Genomic DNA, 21,801 nt, shown 5'->3' with positions numbered 1-21,801 from the left:
CAAGCTCCACTGAAGTATAGTACCGATCTGTGGTAACATTACGGCCTGATTTTTCAATAGGTTTTATTAGTCTCTTTACAATTTCCATCGGTCCATTTGAATGCTGTGTATTTCCTGACTTGCCTGTATAGATGTCCATGCTGATCACATATCTAGTCTCAGAATCAGACAGCATTCGAATTAGAATGCCGTATTTTCCAGGTTTTTCTTTTAGAAACACCTTGAATGGACAGCGACCACGGAACAAAGACAACATCTCATCCACTGTTGTATGTAGACCAGGAATGAAATACAATGGAAGTGAAGAATTGAAGCTTTCAAAAATTTCCCTCATTGGAGCAAACTTGTCAGTCTGGCGACGAATTTCTCTTGTGTTCTTATCATCAAACCTCAATATTTTAGTCAATTCGAAAAATCGGGTCCGACTCATTGATCCATAGTACACTTGTCGGCCCTGAAGCAAAGACCATAAATCTTGGACAGGTATCTTATTGTCAAGATTTGAACCCATGATTAGCAAGAGTCCTATATAACAAAATAACTCATCTTCATCTGTGTGCTGAATACCTAGTCGAGAAGCCTCTTCATTTGAGTGTAGTTTTATTAGATTCATAATTTGAGGTGTAAAAAAGAGCTCTATAGCCTCTTTCGGAGACGCAATTCTTCCTTGTTGTCCTAGCCCCATTCTTTCTCGCACTATATTTTGTACAGAACGCCGATATTGTCGAGATGGCTTCGTAATATACTCTCGTCCACTTTTTGCAATGAATTTATCACATTCCGTATCATTATCATCTGGTGGATTGGCTTCAACCTCATCTTCATTCTCAGACGATGAATCAGTTCTAATTTCTTCCACATCATCATCCACTTCACTTTCCTCTAAATCTGATTCGTTCAAAACTTCTTCTAGCACTCTTTCAATGGAACTATCACGTAAACGATGTCTACTCATGTTGCTGGTTCAGCAGCAGCAGAAACACTGAAAATAACAATGGTCCGCTTCATAATAATATGTCTGAAGGCAACAATGCCAAAATTCGTTTCATGGTAAGAATTTGAAACGAGAGACTCAACCTCGTAAATCTTTCCTTGCTATTACCAACGGGTGGGCTTCTAAGGCCCACAGAGAATTAAATCAAGTAAATGAATTTTAATTACATTTTTATTCCGAAATTCTGTAATGACACAATAGTACATTCAATAACGAACAATTATCTTTGCTTTCAAGTTCATATATCAAAGGGTGTGGATACAACATAGAAAAACTGAGTCAGTGGGCCTACGAGGCCCCCCCGTTGGTAATGCTAGGGTTAATTATCAAATGCTATGGCGCCTTGCTAGGTCGTAGCAAATGACGTAGCTGAAGGCTATGCTAACTATCGTCTCGGCAAATGAGAGCGTAGTTGTCGGTGTAGCTTCGCTAGCAAAGTCGGCTGTACAACTGGGGCGAGTGCTAGTACGTCTCTCTAGACCTGCCGTGTGGTGGCGCTCGGTCTGCTATCACTGACAGTGGCGACACGCGAGTCCGACATATACTAATGGACCGCGGCCGATTTGAAGGCTACCACCTAGCAAGTGTGGTGTCTGGCGGTGACACCACAGATCTTATATCTTATTTCTACTTGTGTATTACAGGCAGTTTTTTTTTTAATAGCAGTTATCATGTTTGGCATTAACATGAATCCCGAAGAATCAATAATACAGGGTTATTGTATCTGCAGTGGGATACAGCTGTCTGTATGAATAGGGCCTGTGTATTTAAATTAATAATAAATCTTCAGATGAACTGTTGGCTTATTTCTGTTGTTACGTTAACATGATCTGGGGTATTATCAAGAGCAGATTCTGTTTATTTTAGCTAAAGGTACATGTATAAGAGTTATAGTGATTGTAATGGACTAAAGCTGTTTGTATGGCTGTACATTTAATATATAGTCATGGCGATACATTAAAGTGTGACCCATCTTTCTGCCATAGAACCAGCACCCAGCATTATGCTACTAACAGTAATGATGTAACTTCCCGTATCCTCCCGAAACCATCTGAAGATGAACCTGAAAAGGTTTAAAAACCGGTTTATGGAATAAAGCATTATTATTAAAAAAAGTGACTGGTTGCAGTTGTGTATAACTTATTTACATTCAATATACAGTCACAGTTCTAAAATATCCGTAATGGATAAGCATAATAAGTTTTTAGTGTGTCCATGTTGGTGGCTGCATGAAGCGCTTGAATGGTTTCCCAAGGGGGCCGGGGGGGGGGGGGGGAGACCGAAGGGTCTATCTTAGGACTTTGTTCTGAACTACTTGCAGGGATTTTAATTGAGTCTTGGAGGCTATCCCCCATGCAGTGATACCATAAAGAAGGGCTGGGAAGACTGTTGCCTTGTATAAACGGATTTTTGTTTCTTGATTTAACTCTTCGCTGATGAAGAAAGGTATTAGTGCTTTCGCCATTTGTGTGCACTTCTGTTTTTTTTTTATGTTGAATGTGCCGGTGGAAGAAAAGGCCAGGGTCCAGTTCCACCCCCAAGTACTTAACTGCCGGAACCCATGGGATTCTGTGGCCCAGAACTTCTATTTCTTCTAGTCGTGGTCTCTTTTTGCAAAAATAGACCATGGTGGTCTTTTCTGCGTTGAGAATTACTTTGTTCTCTCGGCACCAGGCGACGACCTTGTTCATCTGTCGTTGCAGGCGGATTACATTGGCGAATTGTTGTCGGCCGCTGGTAAACAGGGCCGTGTCGTCCGCATACTGTGCTAGGTGGACCTTGTTTTCTAGCGGGAGATCGTTAATGAAGACGTTGAGAGGGTGGGGGACAACACCGATCCTTGAGGGATACCAGCTGCGGTTGTCTTGGTGCTTGACCGTTTTCCTTCCACTACTACCGTTATTTGCCGGTCCGTCAGATAGTCCTTTATGAGATGGACGTAGCAGGCAGGAATTGATGTTTGTGTGGCCAGTTTGCGGATTAGTTTCTCGTGCCACACTCGATATATGCCTTGTCCCAATCTAAGAACTTAGCGGCCGTGTGGCGTGACATGTTGAAATTGCTTGTGACATGCTCCACCACTCCGACTACCTGCATTTCTGCAGATAGTTTCCTTTGGAATCCAGATTATTCTGCGCGGATTGTTCCATCTGTTATGAGGGGTTGTTAAATACGTTTGAGTGCTACTCTTTCGAGTATTTTGCTGGGGGTGCTCAGTAGACTTATTGGTCTGTGGCTGGTTGCCTCCTGGGGGTCCTTTCCTGGTTTTTGTATGGGGATTATCCTGGCGGTTTTCCACTGTCTCAGGAAGAACTGTAGTAGCAGACAACTGTTGAAAATTCTTGTGAGTAGCACGAGCGGTTTTCTAGGCATTTCCTTCAGGTGTTGGTTGGTGATGTGGTCCATTCTGGGTGCTGATGTTCCTTTTCTTCTCTTGATTATATTTTTCACCTCGGTGGGGGTGGTGAGCAGTGGGTGAGATTCGGCTGGTGGGGTTAGGAACTCCTCCACGATACGTGTTATTTCCGCTACTTCCTGCGTCTCTGCCTCAGTGAGGTTGTATTGTGGGAGCGTGCCCTGTTGTTCGAACGCTTCCGCGAATGTCTCCGCCATTTCAAGAAGTTCATATGTGAGGCCTTGGTTTGTCCTGATTGCTCGTTTCGGGTCATTTGCGCGGCGGATCGCTTTGACCAGGTCCCACTCCTGTTTCTGCTAAAGGTGGAACTGGTCCATCTTGTCTTCCCACCGCTCCCTTCTCCAGTCTTGTAGCTGGCCTCTCTCCTGTCTTCTGGGATACGGAATTGTTGCCACCGGCGGCGGTATCTATTCTTCTGGTGTTTGAGTTCTTGGAGAAGAGGCGGCAGCTCCGTGTTGTGTGGGGCTTGGTTAACTGTCGTGGTAGTCGCCTTCCGTATGGCTGTTTGGGTTTTATCCGTTAGATAGTCTACCACTGTGGCCACCTCTTCTTTCGTGTTTAATGACAGGGTTGGTCTGACACTGTTAGTGAGTGTCCGCCTGTAGGCTTCCCAGTCTATGTTTTTTGTGGTCCATTGCTGGTCCGAGAGTTGGATTCTTCTTAGTGCGATGAGGACTGACAGGTGGTCGGACGATAGGTCGTTGATGGTGGTGAGCTATATTTCCGCTGTACGATGTCCAACATATCTGGATTGTTACGACTAAAGAATGGGATGTGTGTTGGGTCCTCAGGTCCGTGGACGTCAAAGTGGAGATGTTCTGCGAGGGCGAGAAATGTGTTCCCATTTCTGTTAGTCGATCGAGAGTTCCACGTCACGTGCTTTGAGTTTAAGTCTCCGCCGATGAGTACTGTCAGTGCGAGTCTTAATATTGTTTCCATGTCCTGTCTATGGAGTTCGGCGCGTGGTGGAAGGTATAATGCAACGTACGTAATTTCCCGGTGTTCCTTCTAGCGGTTACTGCCGTTGCTTCCAGGCTGTTGCGGAGTCGGAGTTCCTCCTTGTGATGTATTAGGGATCTACGCACGTAGACCGCCGTCCCGCCTCCTCTCCTTAGTTGACGGTCGGTGCAGTATCCGTGCATGTTTCGAAGTTTAAATGTTTCGTCTCCGCGCAGGTGGGTTTCATTAAGCAGCAGGATGTCCACATTGTGCTCTGTGATGAATTGCTCGATTTCTATTTTCTTTTCCCTCAGTCCATTTGCATTCCAGATGGCTGCTTTGATATCTCGTGTTGTATTGCGGTGGGCCATGCTTCACTCGAATAGAGACATTATTACTTGCGCGAGAGCGATTATCTTGCTGAAAGGGTCTGTCGCGCTTTGGATTTTTGTTGCTGTGGTTTTGGTTTTTAACAGAGTTTCAGGCTTGAAGAAAGTCTTCACTAATGACGTTATTTGTTTGATGGCGTCGCCGATGCTGCCTGTGGCGGTTTCTTCTTGTTTCGGTGGTGGTGGGCTGGTTTGGTTGGCGGCTCCATGATGCGGCTCGCGTGGTTGGTCTTCGGCGGAACGATGGGTAGTTCTCCGGCGTGTTGGTTGGTGGTGGAGGGACTGCTACCGGCGTTGGTCGATTTTGTTGCGTTTCTCGGAGGTTGACTGAGGTCCTGTGCGGTCTCAGAGCTCGCTGGAATTCGGGGCACCCCCGAAATTTTTGCTGGATGGCCCTTCTGGCCGCAGAGTACACATGTACAGGCTTCAGTTAGTGGCATTGAGCACGACGCCGACGGATGAGGGCCGGCGCATTTGACACACCTTGGTGGTAGCTTACAGTATTTCGCTGTATGACGCAGCCTCTGACAAATTTTACATTGTTGGGGTCCATCGCGGGGTTCGTAGTTTTCCACCGTGACTTTTGCGTCCAGGATCCATTTTCCCCGTATATCTTGTCGGACTTTTTCCCTTTTGGCAGTGAAATTACATACACTGGGATGGGTACCAGTTTAGTCTTCTTTTCGTCCCGCTGGCTGTGTTGGTGGACGCTGTTGATATGGTATCCTCTGCTGATAAGCACGTCCACTACAGTCTGTGGTGGTACAGTTTCTGGGATGCCTTTGAACACCACTTTCAGGCATCTGTCTTCCGAAGACTGGTGGGTGTAATAGTGCATGTGATTTTTGTCTAGAAAATCGTTGGCTCTTCCGTAGCCATTCATGGAGTCGAAATGGTACCATATGTGGTCCCCTTTGTAGATGGCTCGGAGCTGTTCCTCAATTTGCTTTTTGAGTTCTGCGTTTAGGTCCAGGTAGCCCTTGGTATGGTATACCACCAGTGGTGGTGGTGGTGGTGGTTTTCTGGTCGCCGTTGGTGTTGCGTCGGCGGATATTGATGGTTGGTTATTCTCGTAGTTTCGGTCTTCCAGCGCAGAGAACGCGTTGCTGGTTGGTACAACTGATGCGGCTGGGATGGTTTTTCGCGCGTTTGAGGGACTCTCCCTCTGTTGTCTTCTTAGTGCCTGTGTTCCTCCGCTTGTATGTCACTGTTTGGAATCCAGCTACGTATTTTCATCTTGTTTTGTCTCGTTGGGCGGGTTCGTCAGGTTCTGCGTCTGAGGACTCAGATTCCCTCAGGGAGGTCTGAATGATGAGGTTATCGTCGTCCGGGCCTCCGATTCGTCTTCGCCGCAGAAGCTCTTCAAACGGTACATAATGTCCCGTATATGTTGCCCTTCTTCTGCAGAAAGGTGCTGTGTGTCTTCATTTGGGACGAAAAGTGCGTAGTCTTCCCGCGCTGGGTGTTCCCTTGGCGGAGGTTCTTTGTTCGCCGCGTGTGTCGGCTCCATGTTGGCAGTAGGTGGGGGGAGGGGCCCCTATTCTCGGTTTCTTGCCTATCCCCTGCCATTTCTGGCCTACACGACGCGGGCTTGTCCCGCCGCAGCAGGGATCCTGGCCGTGAGAATCCCTAACACCAACCAATTCAGGCTATTCCTGAATAATTCGCTTTTCCCTACGTTCGCCCTAGCTCCATCTACACCCTACTGGAGCGAACACGATAATTCTGCACTGCGTCTCTAGAGATACACCGTCGCAGTGGGGAGCGTCTCGGCGCGGGCAGGCGATGCGTACGCTTCGGCCGGCAGCGCGAGACTGGCTCCCCCCCCCCCCCCCCCCCCCCCCCCAACCCCGGATGGGGGAAGGCGGGCACATGGAGAACCTAATGTCCTTTGGTGCCTCATATTAGCTTATGTAATGCTGTTGTGGCTCTCTTTATTTTGGTCTTTGGGGATTCTTATTTATATTCTTCTGTAATCTGTTTTGTTATCTTGAAAAATCTATATTATTTTTCTCGCTCTAGCGATTTTGTCTATGTGGGAGGGTGTGTCGATCCTGGCATTCGCCCTTGTGCTGAGGGAAACCTCCCTAAAACCCCAGCAGGGATCCATGTTGTGCTGTTGTAGTGTCTCTCTTTGTTGGTTCTTTATGTTGTTTTCTTGTGTTGTTGCTTCGTATATTGTGTCCTCTTTTGCTTCTTTTAGGAGTTCTATTCTGTTTTCTTCTGTGTCCGAGTCGTTGAGGTTTGCTGTTGTCGGTATGTCTGTAACTTTCATGCACGTCTTGATGATTTTCGGGGGATACGGATATTTTATTTTCGGAAAATTAAACTCTCGATATGTTTCTTCAAATAATTTTGTGGTGGCGGTTCTATGTGTATATCGGTTTGCTCATATTTTGGCCGTTAGTTGAATCCAGCTTTGGCTGATTGGTTTTATTTTTGTCAGCTGGTATACTCGATCGTTTTTGGTCCGGTAATTCATCTTCCCGTTTGTTCTCCCTCTGAGTAGTTTGAGTAGGTTGAGTCTCGTGTTTGCTTTGGCTGTTATGTTTTTGGTGTTTTCTTTCCAATTGAGGTATCTGTCCATTGTTATCCCTAAGTATTTTGCTGTTTTCTCTGCCTTTATTGTTTGGCCCCATAGTGTCACTTGGGCATCCTTGGGCTTCTGTTTGTTGTTTTGTGATGCCCTGTTATGGTTGAACATTATTAGTTGTGTTTTTTTGACAGTTGGCTTGATTTTCGATTTTGCAAGCCAGCATTGCAGTTTATCCATATACTCTTGTGTTTGTTTGTTGGTGTCTTTAGTTGTCTGTGCGTGGCACCAGTAGGCTGTGTCATCGGCATATAGTTTCAACCCTTCGTTCCATTTTGCTGGAATCGAAATATCTGCTGTATATAGTGTGTATAACAGTGGAGAGATTATGGCTCCCTGTGGTACACCTGCTATGTCGGATGCTGCGTCGTTTACAAAGACTCTTGAGGGACGTGTGTCTAGAATGTTGGCTATTAGGTTTGTTAGTTTTGGTGGTATGCCCATTTTTAGCAATTTGTAGTACAGTCCCTCGTGCCATACCTTATCAAAAGCCCTTTCGATGTCTAGCAGGAGGGCGGATGCACAGTGGAAGATGTTAATGCCTTTGATAATGCCACTGCAGAGTCTTAACTATTGGATCTATGGACGAGTGGTTTTTCCTAAAGCCAGCTTGGCATCCTGGTATAATTTTTGCCTGTTCTGCGTAGAATGTTATTCTTTTATTGATAATCGCCTCAAAGCATTTGCCAATGGGAGTAGAGTTATTGGGCGGTAGGACAGTGGGTCGTGTGGTGGCTTTCCCGGTTTTGGCAGCATTATTATTTTTGCTTGTTTCCATTGAGTTGGAATGTTTTCAAGCGTTAGGGCCGCATTGTATGGAGTTTTCAGGCATTGTATCATTGCTCCTCTGGGGGCAAGCCTTATTTGTAACCTTTTGATGCCGTCGATTCCTCGTGCGCTTTTTTTTTTTTTTACCGCTGAGTATGGCTGTTTCCACTTCCTCTTCTGTTATAGGGGCTGTGAACCTTGTTTCGTCCTCTGATGGTGTTTTGGCTATTTTTCGTAGTGTGTGTTGTTCTTGCTTTATTGCTTCGTCTTGTCTGGTGTCGAAAAGTGGATCTGTCGTGAAGCTATGTATTTGTGGGAGAACGCTTTTGAAGATGTTTGCTTTTGTGGTGTCGTCTGTAAGTATGTCATTTTGATGGTATTGTGGTTGATCCGCTTGTTGTATGCCTGTTACCTCTCGGAATGTGTGCCAGTAGCGGTTTGCCTGTTTGTAGTCTAGTTTTTTGCTGGTTGCAAACCATCTTTCTGCTCGGAACTCTCTAAGCTGTTGTTTAACTAGGTTGTTCAGGCGGTTCCATTCTCGTTTGTATTCGCAGTCGGAGGTTTGTTTGAATAGCTTGTATAGTCTTCTTTTTTCTTTAGTTGTGTTCAAGATCCATTGTTGGATTCTCTGTGTGAGTGGTTTTATGACTTTAGTTGGTGCATTCTCTATGGTTGTTGTTGTGATTGCTTGGACGATATCTGCGTTGTATTTTTCGAGTTCCTGTGTGTTTTGGATTTCATTCTGTTGGGGTAATTTGTTTGTTATTGATTGTTGGTATCCTTCTTGGTTAAGGTTGCTATATGACTGCTCTTCTGCTGTATGCTGGTTCTTTATATATTTTTAATTTGTATTGAACCTTTGTGACCATCTCCTCGCATTACCTTAGAGAATTTTTCTCGACTTTGCGTCCTGGCTGCTAATATACCAGGCCCATAAGAAATGGTATCTATATTTCGACCCTTATTTGATTAATTTGGTAAACAAATTAATTATTTTAGAAATGCGCGCAACGGAAACTGGTGCGAGTTTCTCTAAGATAACAAGTTCTGGGGTGGTTGTTCTTACAGCCGTCACTATAGCAGCTGGTAGCCTATCTAAATTCACATTGCAGTTTGTTTCTGTCTTTCATTAACTTTAGAAAATCGAACTGAATAAGATACATCCTACCCATTTCATGTGTCAGGTGTCTGGGGGAATATTTCTTAACTAAAATGCTGACTCTCATTTAATAGATTTATTTTCTACTTTGATGAAAACTTTAGAAGCCGACACATTACAATTTTTCTTTACTTACAAAACTTATGTCTGAATCAGCGTTACCTCTCATGGGTAGGACAATGACAAAACGAAAACACTACACGAATAATTTCATATATGACACAGAATTTCATAATAACACAAAAAATATGACACATAATTTCATAATAACACAAAAATACATAAGTGGGCCACACCGTCTTTAGCGGGAAAATCGTCATTCATTCTTTAAGACTCACTTATCGTTATGCATGAATTACACCACTAGAAATTTAAGGTAGGCCACTGCTAAAGGTAGATAACCTCTATCAGAGAAAAGATTCTGGGCAAAAATGATGTACTATTGGCGCCAAAATGAAGTGCGAACTGAACTCACAAAGAAAGTACCAAAAAATTAAATTTCGCGGCAGAAATTTCTCGATCTACCATCCGATACGCAATGTGCACTCATTGAGCGACAAGTGAAGCTTATAACTCGGGAAATAGCTACATGAACTGATGGTTCCTGTTGCATGCTCACTACCACAAAGCAAAATTTCACAAACACATTTCAGAGAAAACTATTGCAAATAAATTAAAACCGTAACATGTACTGATGAAGGTATATTGAATGCGTGCTATGAGCATACCCTGTCGTGAATTTTTAGCCACATTAGGTCATTTTTATCTCACCAAATCTGCGAGCTACTGTACTCCCGCGTCCGGTCCGTCTCATGGCTGGCCCCACAGAGCTCTCCACGCGCCAAAATCCGACCAACGTTCCTATTCAAACGCGGTGGTGGGGAGACTCACCTCACCCCCGCACCAACTTTGTAACCTACCCTCGTGTTTTTGGTGGAAGACTGCTGCGCCCCATTTGGGAGGTCCTCCATTGGTTGTTAAAGCTTCTACTCTGTGGCATACGTAGTTATGGAGTGACATTGGGGAGTTGAGCGCTTTTGTTTCTAGTACCCCAAGGATCGAAATGTTTTCTTTCTTGATTAGATACTCTAGCATAGGTTTCCTGGTTCGGAATCCGTACGCATTGACGAATCTGATCTTCAATTCTTCCCTGGCGTCACTATCCATGTTTGCTTGGGGGGGCGGGGGGGGGTTAGTGTTCTTTCTTTTATTGGTTGGAACTTTGTGGTGTTTCTACTGGGTTTGGTGGAGGAAGGCCGGTTCCGGGTGTTCTTTGGTGCTGCGATTTCGATTGGAGGGATTTGATGTTCAGTGGGGGTTTGAATGTTCAGTAGTTTCATTGGTGTTGCCATGGGGTTATCTGTGGCTGGTTGTTTTACTGCAGGTTCAGTGCTGTAGCGGAGTTCGTATGCAGTTTTCTTCGCGCTGCGAATGTGAAGATGCATCTTGTAGCCTACTGGTACCGGGTCCACCCTTTTTGCGAAAAAAGTTCTTGAGATTTCGTTCATTGCTTCGAAAACTTTTGTTTGCCTGTCTGGCATTATATTGACGAGGGCTGTGGTTATGGCTCTTAGGAAATCGTCCGTCTTGACTTAGTGTTCCTCGTGTGTGGTGGTTTCCTCTGTGGTAGCGGGCGCGGCTGCGGTATCGATGTATTTCATCGTTTCTGTGGCTTCTAGGGTGATTGCTGCTGGTGGTCTGTCTGGGCATCTTGTGTCCATAGGGTGGTGTTCACTTCCACAGTTAGCACATTTTATTTTCTCGTGTTTGGATTCACATTTGCTGGTGTAATGGTTTTCTGCACAGCGTGCGCATTTTGCCGGTTGGGTTTCACATAATGCTGGAAGCTGAAACATCGCGGAGTGTGCTGATTGTGGAGGTGGCATGTGTGGTGCTTCAACTTTGAAGCTCCTCATGTACAGTCTGAAATTTTCTGTGAGTAGTTTGTCTACTGTTGTCTGATGCCTCGTCAGCACTCTGATGTTTGGTGTGTACTCTGAGGTTTTTCTCGACTTGATCCGAAAGACCTTTTCGAAATTGTATTCTTGTTGTTTGAGCTCATCTTCGACTTCTTTGGGCTCTGTGTCGAAGTCGACATTCTTTATCACAACGCACATGCATGAGCCAGCGTTCGATTTAGGATCCATTGGTGTACGGGGCTCTTGTATGCTGCACCTTGCTTCTGGTCTGTGGTGAGCTAGGAAAGAGTCGATCTTCTGTTTTATTGCTGGGTGGTAGCTTTTGAGTGTGGCCGTACTGTTTCTGTGTACCATGAATTCTGTCACGTGTTGTACTACATTCAGTGCTTTGAGGGCTTATAAGAAAGTCTTTTGCGTCTCCTCTTTTGCTAGATTGGTTATTAGCACTGTTGTTAGCTTAGTTTGTGGTGTTGATTCTCTCTCTGTTGCGGCCGGTATTCTGTACGTAGTAGTAACAGCCACCCCAGTTTCCAATACAACTGAGTACGATCCTCCTGGCGTCAGAGCTATATTCATGATTAGTCCTGGTGTTTCGGACTGTGTGTGTGACGCAGCGATCTTCGCGTACGAGGCCGCAGCTGGGTTGGGCGGCTCTATCGCGCTTTGTTCGGGAGCTGCCCGCCTAGCCCTTTCAGTCTTACATTTCAATTTTCAAAATAAAAATTTGAAATTTGGCATACTTATTAACCAGATTTTTTTTATAATTTTGAATACAAAATTTCCTAATTTGGATAATCCGGAAGCTGGATTATATATATAGGACACGGCGACTGGTGTTTTTCTTTCTGTTGCCTCCTTCTTATACTGTGACCATGAATTAGTTACTGCTAGATCCAATCCAAGAGTGAACATTCTTAGATTCCACTTCTTGGACCTTTTGTTAGGGATAGTAACTGTTTTGGTTGGCAGGAGAGCCAACACCGGGTTACTAGAGGAGGTCGAAAGGCACGCGTTTTAGCTCACGCAGGCTGGCGTGAGGTCTGGAACAGGACAAGGAAATTAGAATTTAGAAAAACGGACGTAGCTGGTGGAATACTTAACTTTAATCCGTTAATGAAGGACGTCGGTCTTGCCGGTACATGATTCACAATATCAATGGTAACTGATAAGGGCGCCTTGCTAGGTCGTAGCAAATGACGTAGCTGAAGGCTATGTTAAACTATGGTCTCGGCAAATGAGAGCGTATTTTGTCACTGAACCATCGCCAGCAAAGTCGGTTGTACAACTGGGGCGAGTGCTAGGAAGTCTCTCTAGACCTGCCGTGTGGCGGCGCTCGGTCTGCAATCACTGATAGTGGCGACACGCGGGTCCGACGTATACTACCGGACCGCGGCCGATTTAAAGGCTACCACCTAGCAAGTGTGGTGTCTGGCGGTGACAGTAACAATATGTAAACAATATCTATCGGCAGAAATTACATAAAATTACGTCATTTTTTTTTATTAGTAAAAAAAGTATAGGGTAGACTGGGTATGGTTATGACACTTTTCATTTGATGCCCTATATTGTTGTTACTATGCGAGTTAGATGGAGTAAAAATGTTTTTTGTAGTACAGTGTACATTTGTCTAAATGAGAATATTAAAATTTTGTCGCTAGTTACAATGGTTATCTCATAGGAGCAAATTAGAAAAAAAATGAAAAATGTCACAACCGACCACACCCCAGGGGCGGTTGTGACAGTATCTGGGGTCGGTAGTGACACGTTAAATATTGCATCAAACTAATATAAAATCAGTTTTATTGCAACTAATATCTAACATAATAGCAACTTAATCTTCTTCTGTAAAAATTTAACTTTTATGCAACAAAAGAAATATAATCTTGGAACACTTTAATAACTTTTAATTAATAAGGAACTCTAGCATCTATAGCTGTTATTATAACAGTCATCATATTACAATCAGCAAAAGAATTTAACTAAAATATCAAACTATACAATATAAGTGTGTTGAAATACAAAACAAATAAATAGGCATTATAGAAACAAGTGAAACAAAAATCTTAAAATGTCTTTTTCAAGGAAAATCTAAGCATTTGTGTAAATATGATCACAAAAAACAAAGAACAGTAGAAATATAAGGTTGATTCTTAGTTCTAAAAGTGGAAAAGTACAACACATTTGTCATAATTGTGATGAGTCAGACTAGATCTCAGTAAAACCGACTGCCACCTGCGCACTCCAAGTGGGACCAGAGCTCACATTTTCCTTGACATTTTATCCATTTTTCGCAAGGCCTACTTTTTGAATATGGGCCTAAGCAAAGCAGACAGAAATAATCTTCTTCATCCGATGACGATGGTGGTATCTTCCTTTGCTTTGTTTTTTCCTTTTCCTTTATTTATTCCTCTTGATTCAGTAAGATGTTTCTTTACCTGCTGAGCCTTCAATCGTTTTTCATTTTCGTCATATTCTTGCCTAACTCCTGCCTTTTTCAGGCGTGTCTGTATAAATGGTTGACTTTTTATTTCTGGAACCTCTTGTTTTTCTTTGCGGAGCCTTAGGAAAAGGCCGAACAATTTCAGGCGAGAAAACAGGTGGAGTAACTGAGAATGACTACTTAAACTTGGGATTGAAGATTCGCGTAATAAAGAAGCTGAAAGTGGCTCCAATTCATCATTGCGTTCAGGATTGTTCTCTCCAGAGTCAGGTCTTTCTACAGGGTGGCCCAAAAAGGATGGTCACATTTTAAATAACTATAACTCCATCAGTTTTACAAATTCATTTTATTCAATTACGTAACTAAATGCTCCCAGGCACCCAATTACAAGAACTAACCACAAAAAATCATGTACGGAAAATGACTTCCGGAAGATGGTGTCCTTCCTCGGTGATGCATTCCACAAGTCTTTCCTCGAAATTTTCCATCACTTTCACTACTGTTTCTTCTTGAATTGCCATAATTTCCGCACTGATTGCCTCCTTCAGATCAATTAAGTTTCGGGGCTTCTTTACGTAGACTTTTGACTTTAGGTATCCCCAAAGAAAAAAATCACAGGCTGAGAGGTCAGGTGATCTCGCGGGCCAGTGGACATCTCCAAAACGCGAGATGATGTGGTGGGGGAACATCCGCCTTAAAACACACATGGAGTCATTGGCTGTGTGGGCCGTGGCCCCGTCCTGTTGAAACCAAATTCGATCTCGATTTACATGTAACTCTCTCAGTTTCGGCACCAAAAAGCTACGTAGCATGTTAACGTAACGTTTCGAGTTCACTGTGACTGTAGCGTTGTTCTCCTCAAAAAAATAAGGACCAACAATCCCCAATCTTGAAATTCCACACCAGACTGTTACCTTAGCACTATGAAGATGCTTTTGGTGCAATTCTCTGGGATTATCTGCTGCCCAATACCTGCAGTTTTGTTTATTGACATAGCCGTCTAAATGGAAATGGGCTTCATCTGACATAAGAAGCACAACATCATTATTAGAGTACAAAATGTCAAGCATTGATTCACAAAATCGTCTTCGCTGCTCAAAATCACGATCATACAGCTTTTGCGTGATCATAATTTTGTATGGGTGAAACTGTAACTCACGGCTTAAAATACGCTGCAACGAACTACGGCTGAGGCCTAAAGTTTGAGCACGACGCCTAGTGGAACGACGCGGGCTTTGCAGCACTGACGCTCTAACATCATCAATGTTCTGTGGAGTAACTGCCGTACGTGTACGCCCTGTAGATTTACCACTTTTGACAGACCCTGTTGTCCGGAATGCAGTCACCCAACGTGATATGGATCTGCGATCTGGAATGGGTCCATCACGCGCTACACCAAAACGTTGTCGAAACAATCGTTGCACAGTAATAAACGATTCATCATTTCTGAAAAACTGTTCCACAGCAAAAACACGATGCTCGACCGTCTACTGCGCCATCTCGTGGCAAACTGGGTGTAATGGCCGACTTGCAGACGGCCGGCAGTGGTCCCCCCTCCTCACCTTTCAATGGTACTACGCAGTTCAAATCCGACCATCCTTTTTGGGCCACCCAGTATTTCAGACGATGGTGAAAAGCCAAATTCTTGTGTTACAAACTGTGGTATTTTATTGTTAACTCCAGCATTGTTTTTCCCAGTCTCAGGGTGGTGGTAGTTAGTGTTTAACGTCCCATCGACAACGAGGTCATTAGAGACGGAGCGCAAGCTCGGGTTAGGGAAGGATTGGGAAGGAAATCGGCCGTGCCCTTTCAAAGGAACCATCCCGGCATTTGCCTGAACCGATTTAGGGAAATCACGGAAAACCTAAATCAGGATGGCCGGAGACGGGATTGAACCGTCGTCCTCCCGAATGCGAGTCCAGTGTGCTAACCACTCCAGTCTCAGGGTTCGGTGTGTGCATTTCAAGAGATGGTGTTGCACAAGTGTTCTTTTCTGTGTCAGGGTTTGCTCTGTCCGTAAAAAAGGAAGATGCAAAGTCAGTTTCTTGAAATACATTATGATTATAGGGGTGAATACCAGTTTTGCAAAAACCAGCCTGAATGTTCGATTGTGTGAAAACCAGAGGCATAGCAGTTTTGATAATACCTGGTATATCGTAGATTGTCATTGTTTTTCCAGGGTGACTCCGCATACAGCCATCACAAGAAGTATTTATAGCTTTCTTGAAGGGTCCGAACACAGATCTATCCAAGGGTTGAAGTTTGTGCGAACAGTGTGGAGGAAATGAAAGCAATGTGATTCCATTTTCTTTACAAAAATCCAGTCTGTTGATGTGTGAGGAATGGTTATCCAGCAATAGCAACACTTTATGCGTTTGCGAAGCATTAGAGAATTTCTTAAAATGTTGGAGAAATACTATGAACGATTCATCTTGCTTCCATCCTGAAGGATTTGCAGTCCCAATTGATCCTACAGGCCCATCCCTAACAAAATGATCACGATAACGAACCCGTGGAAACATAAATAGAGGAGGCATAGTATTCTCCAAGGCATTTACTACAAAAGCAACTGTGACTAATGTGCCTCGCTCAGCTGAGGTAAGAGCTCCCACTTGGCGTACCCCACGTCTTGCTACTACCTTGTCAGGTTTTTGGACAGTAGTGACGCCTGTTTCGTCAACATTGTATTTATTCTGTGGTTCATATTTCTGTCTGTCCATAACAGTTTGCAAATTGTCATAAAAAGCTTTTACATTTGTTTTATTAAAGCTCGTTGCTCTTGAAAGGCTAGTTGCTTGAGCTGCGCGAACAGAGAGTGAAGGATTTCTATTCATGAATGAACGAAACCATTTCCTCGCCAGCCATCTCATTCTCGAGTCAAGTAGCAGGTCGTTTCAGATTGTATTTAGTACTAAGTTCGAAAGCTAGCTTCCGCACCTCTTTCGGAGAAAGGCCAAAATATATTTCTGCGCATCGTGTTATATAAAGTGCCAGCTGCTGTTCCCGCTCCTCAGAGAACACTATTATGTGCGACATATCCCATGCCGAAAAAAACAATTATCTTCGTGTCACAACGGTACCCAGAAAATATGTCACAACCGTACGCTTAAAACATGTCACAACTGTACCCAGAAAATATGTCACAACCGTACCCAACGCACTCCTCGGCAGACAGTTGGTGACGCCCTCCGAGCCACCCGCCTTCTTGGGATTGAGGCGACGGAGCTGCAAATCGACTTCCTCCGCCGATATTTCTTCGATCTCCTCGTCGTCGGCCCGCGCGGCGAGGAAAACCGGCAGGCGATCCTCCACCAGGCGGACGTGGTCGACATCAACCACGCCTTCGGCGGGTTGAAAATTGTCTGCAAACGAGCCACGCCACTTGGAGAGGCGGAACGCGCTGGTGTCGACGAAGGAAGCGCTTTGCGGTCCGCCATGCGCTGCCGTCCGTCGTTGTGAGGGTGGCCACTCGGCTCGCCCAGTCCCGGTCTCTGTGCTCGTCAATGGCGGCCCGAATCTCGCGCCGCGCCCTGTTGAGGCGGCGTTTCGTCTCCGGCAGCCGCGTGGCTGATCGCCTCCAGGATATGCGGCGGGAGTTGGCGCGACATCTCTCGCGGCCGTCCTGGCCGCCTGGGGATGGCCACCTCTGCGGCTGCGAGTGTGTGGCGCGTGAAAAAGGCCAACGCCCCGTCGGCACCTTCCACGTCCGGATCAGGCGCTCCCTCAAGGCGGTCTAAGACCTCCTCTCGGAAACGTGCCTCATCGATGCCACGGAAGTTGCGGCGGGCAGCCGGCAAGGACGCGCCGGTGACATCCATGTCGAAGACGACCGGGAGGTGGTCAGGCGACAGGACGCATCGGACGGTGAAGTGCCCGACACCTTTCAGTACAGCGTTGTCGAGCGCGTCGGACTGGCTTCGGTAGGGAAAAACAGTGTGGTCGTAAGGCCCCAGCACAATCGCGCCATGCCGTTGCTTGGCGCAAAGGAGACGGCGGCCACTGGTGTTGATGATGCGGGAGTTCCATTGCGTGTGTTTGGCGTTAAGGTCGCCCACAATCAAAATCTTCCCGCGCAACGCCAGTAGGGCATCGAAGTCAGCCTCCTGGAGCAGTCCCCTCGACGGCCTGTAGACCGCAACGAAGGTGATGACCCCTGCCGTAGTGGTAACAGCCACCCCAGTGGCTTCCACAGCGGCGAGGGGCAGAAGCTGCACTTCGTTGCGTTTCAGGGAAGCCTTGATGTAAACGGCCGTCCTTCCGCCATGGGTCAGCCTGACGGTGCGGTAGCACCGATAGGTGGCCACCTTGACATGCACCCCAGGCTTCAGGAAGGTCTCGCACGCGAGGCAAACATCGATTGCCTCATCGCGCAAGAACGCCCTGAATTCCCCTTGCTGTGGGAACAAGCTGTTTGCGATAAAAGCGCAGACGGTGAGGCCATGGACGTGGTGATTATCCATGGCGGGGTTGAGGAGCAACGCCGACCTGGAGGGCCGCCGTGACCGCGGTGACGAACACCGGGAATTGCTCCAGCATCTGGCTCGACGACCGCAGAAGTGATCGGAGCTCAGCTGCTTCTGGTGCAGTGGAGGCGGCGGGGGCCGCTGGCGCGACCTTCGCCACAGGGGCGGCTGACTGGGGCCTGTCTGGAAATGTCGACTGTCCTGGAGCGACAGTATCCGGCTGCACCAGTGGCGCAGCGCGAGCTGCCTGCCGCTGCCGCGGCGGAGTGTCGGTGGCAGTCTTGCGCAGCGGTATGGGTGGCGCGCGTCGGCGACGCCTTCGCGGGCGGGCAACCCGCGCGTCAGACGCGGCCGCGGGGGCAGCCGCCCTCTCGGGCGAAGCCGTGGACGGCGCAATCGGCTGCTGTCTCACGCCGACGGGTTGGTCAGACCGCTGGGAGGGGGCAGGTAACCCGCTCTTGGTGACGGCAAGGAAGCGGGTGAAGGAGTGCACCTTACGAGGAGCAGCACCCTTGCCTCGCTGCTGGTTCCGGGCCCTCTGCAAAGCCGTACAGCCTCTATAACAGGCAACATGCGGCCCGCCTCAGTTGCAGCTAGTCGGTTTGTCCTCGCGGGCAAGGCCGCAAGATCGGCTCACGTGCTGCCCCGCGCGCTTGACACAGCGGGGAGGCATGGAGCAGTATCTGGAGACGTGGTCCAGCCGCTGGCAGGTGAAACACTCGGCCCTTTTGCCTTTGGCCCTGAGTGGTTCGACCTCAACATTGACGCGGCCGGCCCGCTGCACTTGGAAAACCTTCCGATTTTCCAGGTTGTCGACGAGGACAACCTGGTACAGCGGCATGTCGCGGTAGGTACGGGGAGACTTCATCGAGCCCCTGGACCTGATGCCGAAGTCCATATCTTCCAGTTGCTCTCGGATGTAGTCCGCGCCAAACTTGAGGGGAAGGTGGCGGAATACCACCTTCAGGAGTTTCAGCGGCTCGGGGGGGGGGGGGGGGGGGGGGGTGTAGCAATGGAGGCGGTCCTTGTAGATGGCGTCCATCACTGCCCGGTACTACTAATGTGCCGGCAGTCTTGAGAGTGGTTGACGTGGCCACCCTGACGAGCTTCTGTTCGAAGTCCTTATACACTCAGTCCTTATACACACTTATATACTCAGGATCCACCTGAGGATTTTGTTCTGGACGACTTGTAATGAGTTAAGTTGGGTTTTTGATGCTGTACCCCATGCAGAGCTCCCGTATAGGAGGGCAGGTAGCGCTGTTGCTTTGTAGAGGCGGATTTTTGTGTCTTGGCCGAGCATTCTGCTGAAGAAGAATGGGGCGAGGGCTTTGGCCATTTGTATGCATTTCTGTCTCTTTCCTTGGATGTGTTTGTGGAAGAAGAGGCTTGCGTCTAGTTCGATGCCTAGGTATTTGACAGGCCACAGGATTACGTGGTCGCCCTCTAACACCTGGACAGTGTCTACCCTTGGCTTCTTCTTTGAAAAGTAAACCATTTTTGTCTTCTCTGCGTTGAGTGTGACCTTGTTTTCTCGGCACCACGCTATCACTGTGTCCATTTGCCGTTGTAGTCGGTTGAAGTTGGCAAAGTGTTGTGTTCCGCTTATGAACAGCGCCGTGTCAGCCGAGAATTAAGCGAGCTGGACGTTGTTTGTTCTTGGCAGGTCATTTATGAACACGTTGAATAATATTGGTGATAGCACAGACCCTTGTGGAATTCCTGCTGCCAGTGTTTTGGTGATAGATCTTTTCTTCTCAATTGCGACAGCTATGTGGCGGTTCGACAGGTATTCCTGGATGAGATGTATGTAGCAGTCCGGTATCGTCGTCTGGGTTGCCAGCTTTTTGGTCAGTTTGGCATGCCACACCCGGTCGTATGCTTTGTCCCAGTCTAGGAATGCAGCGGCGGTGGAGGCTGAGACGTTGGCGTATCTCCTCCCCTTTATACTCTGATTGCTCCCCACCCCTTCCCCCGCGACCTGCCGCACGCGGCCCTGCGTAGAGTGGTGGTGGGGAGCGGCGGGCTGCTGGATGCGAACTGTGGACCATCAGATGTCCTGTGGCCTTTGTCGGGCGCGGAAGTCGCTTTGGGTCTGTGCTGTACTTTTAGTTGGCTCAGTGCTGGGTCCCAGGCTTTGCTGAGGTTGAACCCAGCGTGTCTGTTGATCCACCATCAGCTAGAGGTATTTCAATCGCCTCTTTCAGAACACAGTCCCAAAAAGACGAGGCCTACCGTAAAACTTCCGTTTTCGCCTACTCCATAGTATCTCCAGTATCCATGTAATTTACCGCAACCGCAGATTTTGTAGGCTGCTTCAGTTCAGTGTGCCTTCTGTGCTCTTGGCATCTTTCTTCGATTGTCCGTAGAGTTCGCCCGTTGTATGCCTTACCGCATTTACACGGAATGCGGTAAACACCCGGTTTTCGGAGCCCCAGGTCATCTTTTACTGTACCTAGCAGGGCACGCGTTTTCGGAGGTGGGCGGAAGACACATTTGATGTTACGCCGAGCCAGTATTCTGTCGATTTTGTTGGATACTTTGCCGGTTTAAGGTACGCCATTGTCTTCTCGTCATCTTCGTTCGCTCTCTGCTGGGCTTGTGCATTCTGCCTCAAAGCGCGTCGAATTTGACTCTCGTTATATCCGTTCTTCTTGAAAACGTCCTTAAGGTGGTTAAGTTCTCCTTGTAGGCTTTCCTCATTCGATATTGCGCGGGCCCTGTGTACCTGTGTTCGCAGTACACCCTCACGCTATGAAGGATGATGGCAGCTGGTAGCGTGGAGATGCAGATCAGTCTGGGTTTCTTTCCTGTATACACTGTGTCCCAAGGTGCCATCCGCTTTGCGCTCGACTAGAACGTCCAGAAACGGGAGTTATTCACCATGGAGGTGGAAGACAATGGTGATGTTAGGATGCAGAGAATTCAGATGTTGGAGAAACTCTTGAAGTTTTTCTCTTCCATGTGGCCGGATCACAAATGTGTGATCAATATATCTGTAAAAGCACATAGGCTTCAGTGCTGCAGTTTCCAGTGCTTTCTCTTCGAAGTCCTCCGTAAACAAGTTTGCTACCACTGGTGACGGGACACCCCATGGCAATACCATCCGTTTGTTCGTAATAGTTTCCATCGAAGAGAAAGAATGTTGATGTGAGGACAAATTCGAAAAGGTTAGTCATTGTTGGGTTGAATTTCTCCCTAATCAACTTAAGAGTGTCATCAAGCGGCACTTTGGTGAAAAGCGAGACCACATCGACGCTCACCATGAGGTCCTGGTTACGGAGGCGCAGCTCCTGCAGCCGTTGAATGAAATGTACAGAATTCCTGATATGATGCTGACATTCCCGACGTGAGGGCTTAATTCCGCCGTTAAATATTTGGTTATCTGGTACGTTGGAGCGCCTATGTTGCTGACGATAGGGCGCAAAGGAACATCCTTTTTGTGAACCTTTGGTAACCCATAGAGCCTTTGGGGTGCAGCAGCTCGAGGTCGGAGCTTCTTGACGATTTCCTTCGGCAGGCACTGGCGTAGAAGCTCAATAGTCTTCTTTTTCACCCTGTTGGTCAGGTCTCCCTACAGTTTTCTGTGTGCTGGATCCTCGAGTAGGTCGTACATTTTGTGATTGTCCTCTGATAATAGAAGCAGTACAGTTGCATTTCCTTTATCCGCGGGTAAAATAACTATTTTAGGATCATTCCGTAGTTCTGGAATGACAGCTCT

The sequence above is a fragment of the Schistocerca americana genome, chromosome 5 (assembly GCF_021461395.2).
Source record: "Schistocerca americana isolate TAMUIC-IGC-003095 chromosome 5, iqSchAmer2.1, whole genome shotgun sequence".
Taxonomy (NCBI): Eukaryota; Metazoa; Arthropoda; class Insecta; order Orthoptera; family Acrididae; genus Schistocerca; species Schistocerca americana.
Note: the sequence above shows the minus strand (reverse complement) of the source record.